General features: G+C 36.5%; 1 pseudogene; it reads left to right on the top strand.

Moving 5' to 3' along the window:
- The first annotated feature begins 1,667 nt into the window (after positions 1-1,667).
- On the top strand, positions 1,668-11,858 carry LOC126606860 (cell number regulator 7-like; annotated as a pseudogene).
- Positions 11,859-12,144: the final 286 nt, after the last annotated feature.

Below are 12,144 nucleotides of genomic sequence, written 5' to 3' on the forward strand. Positions count from 1 at the left end.
AATTTGTCTTTGCCCGACGAATATTTTCACTTTAGCCAATGAACTTTCGTTGGGCAAAGTTACCCCTATCGACAAACTTGTTTTCCGTTGGGCAAAAGCTGGCATAATAAATGCCATTTTTCATCGCCTAAAGTCAAAACATTGACCCCTTTTGCCCGACAAAATATTTTATTCTGTCGGGTAAAGTTACTTTCGTCAAGCAAATGATAATTTCTGAAAGTGGTGCAAAAGGAGACAGGAGTGCGTGTTGAAATCATTCCCCTAGAATTATAATCAATATACAAATTACCCGTTCAATTTGTATTGTGTGTTAATAAACTGTAAAGTACTTATGGGTGCTTAAACTAGATATTTTGTTCATGATAGAATTGGATAACGTTTCATTTACTTATTTACAAACCCATCACTTAAGTTATAGAGGAATACTTGTAAAATCGAAAGGTTGTGATTCCACGCGATGAGCAATGCGATCCAATAACGAAAGCAAACAAAGCAATCCGTGTTGACCAATTCTAATTGTCACTTGGTCGATCGAATCTTACAATAAATTCCATTTAACCGCCAGTGCAATTTAGCGCATTCCCCTTGTTTTTACCTTCAGGATCCTTTTGCATTATTGTTCTTCTCTGCGGACATGTGCTGGTATCTTTTCTGGGAGAGGACTAAAGTAATAAGTTGACGAAAACAACCTCAAGTAATAATATATGGCCTGCACTACCAGGAGAAGAAAGCATACATACAATTAAGGAGTAATTAGGTTTTCATCCTTATTTTTACTACTCTATTGATTAAAACCTTATTACTTTTCAATTTTTGATCAAGGTCCTTTGTATTAATAATATCATTAATTATTTCAATAATAAAATATTTTTTATTTCTAAATATATTTATTTAATATTAAAAATGTTACAATTAGTATATTTATATTTATGGCTAAATTTTTTTATCATATATTTTTATTTTTAGTTTGTACCCATTTTTAATTTGCAACCCTTTTTTAATTTGTACCAATTTTCCTTTCAATTTTAATTTGTACCCATATATTAATTTCTTTTTGTGCCCATATTTTTTAAAGTTTTATTTGTATTGTACCCATATTTTTTTATTTATTTGTACCATTTTTATTTTTGCTAAATGCACCCATTTTGAAGAATGTACCCATATTTTGATACAATAATTTTTTGGTTATTTTTTATGAATGTACCCATGTTTACACACACACACACACAATAGTATATTTATATTTTAATATTTTTAATCCCACAAATTATGTTTTTTATTTAAAATCTCATTACTATAAACAACTATAAATTTTAATTTTTAATTTAAAAAATATAGTAACGTACATAGAAATAAATTATCAATTAATTTTAGGGACTTGGATCAAAAATTGAAAACCAACAAAGTTTCAGTCAAAGATTATTCATAACTAGGGACCGCATCCAAAGTCTCCCTACAATTAATCAATTCAAAGGCGAACTTACCAGAGACAAATGTCTGTTGTAAGTTGAACTGGAGCTCGATATCGGAGAGTATAAATTATTACAAACGTTAGAAACCTTGTAACCAACATCACTAAACCACATTAACTTTCCTTTCATTTGCTCTGCATTGTTTTAGCAAGTTTGATAAAACGAAATCTTAAGCTTCCTGCATTACTTTCGGAAATGAATGTTGATTATCGCGACCAACCTCAGCAGTCCAGTGGTCCAGAGGCCTTTGTCACGGTGGAGAAGATGTTACTGCATGTAAGATAGTTACTCTCTTTGTATGGCACAAATTAATTTCGTTTATTATATAGCAAGATTCAATTGTTTGCTCACCTACAACAACAACAACAAAGCCTTTTTCCTACTAAGTGGGATCGGCTATATAAATCCTAGAATGTCATTACACTCGGTTCTGTGTCATGTCCTCCGTTAGATCCAAGTACTCTAAGTCTTTTCTTAGAGTCTCTTCCAAAGTTTTCTTAGGTCTTCCTCTACCCCTTTAGCCCTGGACCTCTGTCCCGTAGTCGCATCTTCTAACCGGAGCGTCAGTAGGCCTTCATTGCACATGTCCAAACCACCATAACCGATTTTCTCTCATCTTTCCTTCAATTTCGGCTACTCCTACTTTACCTCAGATATCCTCTTTCCTAATCTTATCCTTTCTCGTGTGCCCACACATCCAACGAAGTATCCTCATCTCCGCTACACCCATTTTATGTACGTGTTGATGCCTCACCGCCCAACATTTTGTGCCATACAGCATCGCCGGCCTTATTGTCGTCTTATAAAATTTTCCCTTGAGCTTCAGTGGCATACGACGGTCACACAACATGCCGGATGCACTCTTCCACTTCATTCATCCAACTTGTATTATGTGATTGAGGTCTCTATCTAATTCTCCGTTATTTTGCAAGATAGATCCTAGGTAGCGAAAGCGGTCGCTCTTTGGTACTTCCTGATCTTCAATCCTCACCCCTAACTCATTTGGGCCTTCATTTGCACTGAACTTGCACTCCATATATCCTGTCTTTGATCGGCTGAGGCGAAGACCTTTAGATTCCAACACTTCTCTCCAAAGGTTAAGCTTTGCATTTACCCCTACATGAGTTTCATCTATCAACACTATATCGTCTGCGAAAAGCATACACTAAGGAATATTATCTTGAGTATGTCCTGTTAACTCATTCATTACCAATGCAAAAAGGTAAGGACTTAAGGATGAGCCTTGATGTAACCCTACAATTATGGGGAAGCTTTCGGTTTGTCTTTCATGAGTTCTGATAGGAGCATATTTATGCGCCTTAATTAGCTAGTTCTTATGCATTTTCGTTATGTTTTCTTCGTTAAAGTAGTCTTTTAAGCTACTTTCATGTGTTTTCAGGTTTAAAGGACATATTACATGAAATGATGCAATTTGGAGCTTTTCGAGCAAAAAGTGAGCTTGGATTGAAAAGGACATGCTTGGAACACAAGGTTGGGATGAAATGGACGAGTTGAAGGTCAAAGGGAGCTTAAGAAATGAAGAAATGAAAGTGAAGAACAAAGAATTCAGAATTAGAACCCGAAGTTTCTAAAGTTGGAAGTTTCTATTCTTGGAGGTTTCCATTTGTGAGAGTTTCTATTCTTGGCTTTGGGCTTCTAGATGACCCATCCTTACATTCTTGGACATTGCCGCACCATAGGCCCATCTCTAAACCCTAACCCTAGCCGCACCTTAGGCCTTATTCCCACTAAAAATCTGATTGTTTTAACCTAATTTCTGGTGGATTTGGGCTTCTAGAAACCCTAATCTGATTACCCTAGGGTTTTGGATGCCTATATATACTCATTATAACCCCTAGATCAGAGCACCACCTCTCATACACAATCATTCACGCCAGAAATCTGCCCTTGCATTCTGCCGCACCTTCCCATCACCAAAGTCCCAAAATTCTGCCCAAAAATCATCCCTAGCCGTACCCCCATCAACCCTAAACCTTTCCCTACCATTCCCCATCCATTCTACACCCTAAATACCACCCAAAACCTGTTCTAAACTTCTCTGCCGCAGCAAGGAGGAAAGGGAAATCATTGATGATCTTGCTGCCAAGTTGGAGTCTTCTAGGTGTTTTCTTTCTTTGGGTTTTAATTTCTAAATTTATGTATCTTTGCTTTGCGAGTATGAGGAACTAAACCCCTCTTAGTTAGGGGGTGATTCGAAACCATGTACATGCTTGCAATATGATTTGATTACATTCAGTTGTTATTTCATAAGTTGTGGATTCAATTCGTTCATCTATTTGATTGATAACTTATTTGTGTATGTTGATTGAGAGTGCAAGCTTAGTTTTCATGCATGAATATGATGCTAGATTATGAGGGAGTTTCACCTAATAGTTACAATCTTATAATCACAAGTAGTGAAGGTCGCTTGAAAACGATCGCGTTGAATGAATTCTTGGCATAAGTTTCATGCAATTCATAGTAACAAATGCTTCGTCAATGCTTATGTTTTTCATAGAACGTAATGATTCTTGCTTGTATCTCTATTATGCAATTCATGTAGGGAACTTGTAGGGAATGTTTTGGGTTGTCGTATGCAATCATCCAACTCAATAACTCGTGGAAAAACTGAGGGTTAATTAGTGCAATTCACGGTTAATTTGGGGCGTTGAGTATTCATAATTTATGGAAAGAACAACTGAAAATCGTTTTGTTTGCAAGTGTGACATGTGTGGAGAAGAACCTCCTAACTAGCCTTTTATCCATCCTTTTCATCCAAAAACGTTTTACAATCTGTTTAGTTTTAAGTTTCTGTTTTGTTTTCAATTTTCGTCCAAAACAAATCCCCCTTTATTTTGAAGTCTTAGATTAGTTAGAAAGTGTTTTTATTTGTGTTTCTAAGTGTTTGGATTCAAGTTTTCACTCAAATTCGTCCAAGTTCTTGTTAGGTTCTCAAAACTGCCCAGAAAGTGGTTTTTAGGCAGTTTTGAGTCATTAGGTTGCTGTTTTGAGTTTTAGGTTTGTTTGAGTGTTTTAACCTTTAGTTTTGCATTCTTTGAGTCTAGTTTAGTGTTTTAAACTTTGTTTTTGAGTTTTTAAGTCAGTTTCCAAGTGTTTAGCAATCCCTCCTAATCCCCGGTTTAGAACGATCCCTACTTACATCTTTGCTACAATTTGACAAAAAGAGGGTTTAATTTGTGTGCTTATCTATTTCGCATCAAATTTTTGGCGCCGTTGCCGGGGATTAGCAACTTTGCTAATCCCTTGGTTCTTTTCTTTTTGTTTAGTTTGTTTTTGTTTTAGTTTCTGACTTAGTTTTGTTTTCCTTGTTTTGTGTTACTTTTGATATTTGATTTAGTTCTCTTTCTTTGATTTTAGGTACTAGAGAAGTAAGACATGGATTTTGCTAGCATTCAAGCTCAATTAGCAAATCTTACTTCTCAATTGTCACAGATTGCCGAAAGGACCACAATGCAAAGTGTCCCTACATTTGGTGCGTCTTATAGGCAAGGATACCAAGCCAATCTATATCCACAAAGCGATTGGAGTGATCATTCAAACTCTATGTGGTGGGAAGCTCAACAAGTTCAACACAAAGCATATTGGCAGCCATATGAAGAGTTCTATTCAAGACCTATGCAGCCACCACAACCTCATATACAATATGCTCAATCAAATTTAGGTTCGTCAATAGATTATAATCAAATTCTTAATGAATTAAATTCTTTGTTGCAGGGCTCACAAAATCAAGCCAAGGAGGATCAACAAGGTGGATATTAGCAGCAAGAAGAGGAGTTCTATCATTTGCCATATGAACTATCACATCCATCACAACAATTTGCCCAATTCAATTCAGGTACGTCTTTGGATAATGATATGTTTAATAAGTTACTCACCTTTTTGTACCAGGAAGTAGAAAATCGAAACAAAGAGATGCCAATTCAAACCAAGAAGACGGGTGAATTAGAGAAGCATATTGGGCAGATTATGGAGTTCATGGCACAAATTCAAGAGCAAAGTGAAGTTTCCAACTCAACTATTGAAAAGTCGAAGGAAGATTTTGAAATCCATGATGCTATCACTTTGGGAAGTGCCATGGAGGTCGGCGCTAAACCAAGGGCGTCCAAACAAAGCCAAGAGGAGGACGAACATCTACTAATTGAGGAGGAGGAAGAAGACACACCCACGGCAAGGGTAGAACAACCCTTGCCGCAGCCTCCTAGAGTCCCTATGCCGTCCAACTCAGGTAAGTTGGTTCCAAATTCAATTCTTTCTTACCCTATTCCACCAAATGTCCCTTTTCCTCGTAGGTTTTTGATTCCCAAGGAAGAAGAGAGTGAAAAAGACATTGTGGAAGCCCTTCCCAAGGTGCAAAGTGATATCCCAATTCTTGGTACACCAAAACAAGTTCCAGATTGTGTTGAAATCCCTGAAGAGAATTGTACACCAAGAAGAAGGATTCAAGAGAAGAAAGTGGCTGGGGAGTATCTAGAATTCATCAAAGAGCATGTACTTGAGACAACCATCCCCAAAGAAGTTGAATTTGATGACACGGGACAAATCACAACCATCGTAGTAAATCTGGCCAAATTCAAAGTCCCTGAAACTTTCAAAGAAGTGGTGTTTGTCATTGAGTTCTTGTCGGACAAAGCAAGTAAGTCACCTTCTGCAATTTCCATTACGTTTTATACTTACATGTTGTTAATGATTCAGGCACCCACTCTCGAATTTAAACCATTGCCGGATCACTTCAAGTATCACCTTCCATTCAAGGATCAATTCCATGCTATGGGACCTAGGGGAGCTTAAAGAGAAGTATCGTCCGGCTACAAGATGTTAAAGCAAGCGCTTCTTGGGAGGCAACCCATGCATTCAACAAAGGAAGCCCTAGGAATCACTCCAATTCCAGATTTGCGTTCCTCAAACCCTTCTCTTTGTTGCTGTTTTCTAATCTGCCCTGTTTAGTTATTTAAGTTGCTGTTTGTTGGTTTCTTTGTGTTTTGTGTAACTTTATGCTTGAAACATTGAGGACAATGTTTGATTTAAGTGTGGGGGGGTAAATAAGTGTTTTTTATGCAAATTCGTGGGATTTTATCACCCTTAACTTGGAGACTTGTTCCTTACTGTTTTTAAGTGTTTTTAAGCAGTTTTGGTGTGTGTTAACATAAAAATCCGAAAATCACATAAAAATTTGAAAAATTTGTTTTAAAAACCCAAAAAGAGTTGTTTTTGTGTGATTGTTTGTGTCTTAGGGTACCTTCCAACACAATGATGAGGATTCGGTTTGTAATTACATGGCTGATAAAGAGAGTGATTAACATGGATGAAAGTTTGATTTACCCTTTGTTTATGCTTAGTTGTGGTTATAACTCATGAATTCACATGCAATCATAAAGGAAAAATCAGTTTTTGTAACATGCTTGAAGGAAGGAACTCAAACTAACGATACAACCTTGTGAGACTTGAGCCTAAACGTTTATTTGGAGAGTTAAATTCTGTGCATTCTTTGTTTTCTAAGTCGTTGCATGATCTCATTATTCCTTGCTTGGTTGCTACTTAGAAGGCGTTTCATCATTTAGTTCCAAATGCTAGAACTCATGCCCATTTCATTCAAAGCATGTCATTGAATTGCATAACACATATTCAAGATGAAGTTGTGTAGTGACCACCACCTTAGCCAAATGCCGTGTATCCCATATCATTATATGTTTAAGTTTAACCCCGTTGAGCCTTGTTAACCTTCATTCTTTGTTAACCCACATTACCCTCACCTAGCCTAGATTAGGACTATCCATACCCTTGTTCTTGAAGCATAGTAAAGCATGATTCAAATTGAATTCCTTTTGATTTATGTTGGCAGAAAATAAGTGTGGGGGAAGTGTTTTTCATGAGGAATTGTGTGCCATAGGCACGGCAAAGAAAAGAAAAGAAAAAAAAAATTCGTGGAAAAAGAAAAATTGAAGAAAAAAATATGAAAAGTTTGAAAAAAAAGAGTTGAAAAGTTGAGAAAAAGAGTTCCAAAGTATTGTTTGTTGAAGTAAGGGTCCAAAACAATGAATTCGGCCCTAAGGAGTTGTTTAAGTCTTCCCCTTGTGTTTTAAAGTTAATTTCTGCAATCTAAGTGAATTCTAAGTCTCAATTTCATTGCTTTGCTTACTATTGCTTGAAGAACGTTTGTTTTCCCTATCCTTTCCTTGTTAACCAACACCCCAAGCCCCATTACAACCCTTAACTTCTATCTTGAGTGTTATGTGTTTCAATTTGTGGAGTTTGAATTTGGTATGAGCATATGGTGTCACTGGTTCTCGCATCTAAGTAGTAGCATTCCATTCATGAGATCATATCTAAACATGCTTCTTAACTCTAGAAATTGCGTTCTTTGTGATACATATATGTGAGCATTCGTTGTCATATCTACATCAATCTTCTGACATATGACTAGTGTAGGGTGTGGAGTTAGAAAATCTGAGTGAAAATAGAGTGTATATCTTGTAAGGAATTGAGGGAATTCTCTAAGGCATGTTACTACATTCAAAGCATTGTTTTAATTGATTACTTGTGAACTAGTGAGTAGTGGCTTTAATTAAGTATGTGCTTGTGTAAAGATGACTCAAATATGTGGGGATAACAATCTTTAACATGTCATGTGCATTGGAAATCCCTGAGGCAAACGTTGGACATTGCCGCACCATAGGCCCATCTCTAAACCCTAACCCTAGCCGCACCTTAGGCCTTATTCCCACTAAAAATCTGATTGTTTTAACCTAATTTCTGGTGGATTTGGGCTTCTAGAAACCCTAATCTGATTACCCTAGGGTTTTGGATGCCTATATATACTCATTATAACCCCTAGATCAGAGCACCACCTCTCATACACAATCATTCACGCCAGAAATCTGCCCTTGCATTCTGCCGCACCTTCCCATCACCAAAGTCCCAAAATTCTGCCCAAAAATCATCCCTAGCCGTACCCCCATCAACCCTAAACCTTTCCCTACCATTCCCCATCCATTCTACACCCTAAATACCACCCAAAACTTGTTCTAAACTTCTCTGCCGCAGCAAGGAGGAAAGGGAAATCATTGATGATCTTGCTGCCAAGTTGGAGTCTTCTAGGTGTTTTCTTTCTTTGGGTTTTAATTTCTAAATTTATGTATCTTTGCTTTGCGAGTATGAGGAACTAAACCCCTCTTAGTTAGGGGGTGATTCGAAACCATGTACATGCTTGCAATATGATTTGATTACATTCAGTTGTTATTTCATAAGTTGTGGATTCAATTCGTTCATCTATTTGATTGATAACTTATTTGTGTATGTTGATTGAGAGTGCACGCTTAGTTTTCATGCATGAATATGATGCTAGATTATGAGGGAGTTTCACCTAATAGTTACAATCTTATAATCACAAGTAGTGAAGGTCGCTTGAAAACGATCGCGTTGAATGAATTCTTGGCATAAGTTTCATGCAATTCATAGTAACAAATGCTTCGTCAATGCTTATGTTTTTCATAGAACGTAATGATTCTTGCTTGTATCTCTATTATGCAATTCATGTAGGGAACTTGTAGGGAATGTTTTGGGTTGTCGTATGCAATCATCCAACTCAATAACTCGTGGAAAAACTGAGGGTTAATTAGTGCAATTCACGGTTAATTTGGGGCGTTGAGTATTCATAATTTATGGAAAGAACAACTGAAAATCGTTTTGTTTGCAAGTGTGACATGTGTGGAGAAGAACCTCCTAACTAGCCTTTTATCCATCCTTTTCATCCAAAAACGTTTTACAATCTGTTTAGTTTTAAGTTTCTGTTTTGTTTTCAATTTTCGTCCAAAACAAATCCCCCTTTATTTTGAAGTCTTAGATTAGTTAGAAAGTGTTTTGATTTGTGTTTCTAAGTGTTTTGATTCAAGTTTTCACTCAAATTCGTCCAAGTTCTTGTTAGGTTCTCAAAACTGCCCAGAAAGTGGTTTTTAGGCAGTTTTGAGTCATTAGGTTGCTGTTTTGAGTTTTAGGTTTGTTTGAGTGTTTTAACCTTTAGTTTTGCATTCTTTGAGTCTAGTTTAGTGTTTTAAACTTTGTTTTTGAGTTTTTAAGTCAGTTTCCAAGTGTTTAGCAATCCCTCCTAATCCCCGGTTTAGAACGATCCCTACTTACATCTTTGCTACAATTTGACAAAAAGAGGGTTTAATTTGTGTGCTTATCTATTTCGCATCAAGTTCTTACGGCAGTCTTTACTCCATCATACATATCTTTTATAGCTTGGATATATGCTACTCGTGCTCCTTTCTTCTCTAAAATCCTCCAAAGAATGTCTCTTGGGACCCTATCATATGCTTTTTCCAAATCTATAAAGACCATGTGTAAATCCATTTTCCTATCTCTATATCTTTCCATCAATCTTTGTAAGAGATAGATTGCGTCCATGGTTGAGCGCCTTGGCATGAACCCAAATTGGTTGTCCGAAACCCGTGTCTCTTGCCTCAATCTATGCTCAATTACTCTCCCAGAGTTTCATTGTATGACTCATTGGTTTAATACCTATAGTTCATGCAATTTTGTACGTCGCCCTTATTCTTGTAGATAGGCACCAAAGTACTCTTTCACCACTCATTTGGCATCTGTTTGCTCACCTGGGAAAATATTTTTCCATTTCTAATTATACTACTACAACTTCTTAGTTGTTAACTATTGGAACTGAAGCACTGATAGTGGATTAGCAACTTCATTATGTGCCACCAAAGCTAGTGCCTGTTGGTAATGTTTTGATATTGTAGTGTTGAAGAAAAAATCTTGCAAGTTCAGCATCCATACTCTAATCTTTAGTGCAGATGTACTACCTTTGTCAATCTTCATTAATAATTACATCAAGACCTATGTTGTGGAAGTTATAACTTTTTCATGCATATTTCACCACTCCAAGACCCATAGACAACATAGGGGATGAATTCTGTAGACAAGAAATATGTCTCACGAGCTTTAGGGCTGGTTTGGTATTGCTGTGCTTTGAAAAAAAGCTGCTGTGAGAATAAGCGGCTGTGCTGTGAGAATAAGCGGCTGTGAAATAAAGCCAGTAGAGTGTTTGGTAAACTTTTTTGTGAAAGTGCTTTTGGAAAAAAAAGCAGGATGATAGTGTGTCTTTTCATTAAAGGAGCACTGTAGCTCTGTGTGCTTTGAAAAAACTGGCTTTTTTTCAAAGCAACAAATAGCAGCTTCAACTTTTCCTTTGATTTTCAGCTTATTCTCACAGCAGCTTCCAAAATAAGCCCTTTTTTTTCAGTTTACCAAACACAAAAATGACCCTCAGCTTTTTTTCACAGTGGTTTTTTTTAAAATCACCTCAATCCCAAACGGGGCCTTAGTCAACTGATTTTTTACCCTTAGTCATACAAATATCTTAAGTAGCTAAAATACCCTTAAAAGGAAACTCACCACATATGCTGTAGATGATAAATTTATTAAAATTTTAACGAAAATCAATAAAGGTGGTACATTCACACTAAAACATGAGTTGGGGTGATAATTGACTAGTTTTTTTTTTTTTGTTAGATGATATTTACCCTCACCCACAATAGTGAAGATGGTTTTTCTCATATTTTATACACACAGCAAACCGAATTGTTATTAATCGATCTTGTGGTGTAGGTTACATAACATGCTTTCTCCCATGCATCACCTTCGGCCAAATTGCTGAAACTGTGGATGAAGGACGAAGCTGTAAGTGTCACAAGAGCCCAAAAAATTCCTAAATACCCATGATTTAATTTCACTTTGAAACCATTGTATATGATCGATATCTCATATTTAGTTTGTGTGTATATATCACACTATGAGAGACCAATTCATTTTTTCTTTTGGTCATATGAGAGATATCTCATATTTAGTTTGTGTGTAAGTATCTCATATTTAATTAGTTTGCGTGTATATATCAATGTTACTAATTCATGATTGTGGGTTGCATTTTATGATTTTAGCTTGCGTAAACCAAAGCACAGTGTACGGGTTGTTGTTCACGATTCAGTGCCATTGGTTCTACTCGTGGCTATATAGAGAGAAATTATGCCAAAATTTTGGTTTGTCGGAGGAGCCTTGTTCTGATTTCTGTGTTCATTTCTGGTGCTACGCATGTGCTCTTTGCCAAGAACATGCTGAGCTCAAACATAGAGGGTTCGACCCCTCCAAAGGTTCGTTTCTCTAATCCTAGATACATATATATCTCATCGCGAAGCATATAAAAGTAGTTATATATTACCTTAAATTTATCAACTATCAAACATCATTTTTGGAGATTGTTTTCGGAGTTGTAATAATTTTTCTTTTCATTTGTTTGTAGGTTGGACTGGGCCACCAACCGTTGCTCCACAGGTGCCTCCTTCCATGTTCAAATGATCTCCAACGCTTGGCAGAGGATGGTTCAATGGTTTGTGTTCTATGAATCATGGATGTTCACAAATTGTGTGTGCTCTTAATCTAGGATGTCATGAATCAAATATATAATATAATGTAGGAGGAAAATGTAAAGTGTGTACCGTGTTTTCTTGTTCAAATAATTTTTTTAGAACAACGGTTTACACTAAGAGAGAGGGGAATAAATTAGTCACAATCTTGTCATATCCAATATTCGAACCTAACACTCTCACATACAAGTAAAAATGCATATCACTAGAGCATAGTA

The sequence above is a fragment of the Malus sylvestris genome, chromosome 16 (assembly GCF_916048215.2).
Source record: "Malus sylvestris chromosome 16, drMalSylv7.2, whole genome shotgun sequence".
In the NCBI taxonomy this organism is placed as follows: Eukaryota; Viridiplantae; Streptophyta; class Magnoliopsida; order Rosales; family Rosaceae; genus Malus; species Malus sylvestris.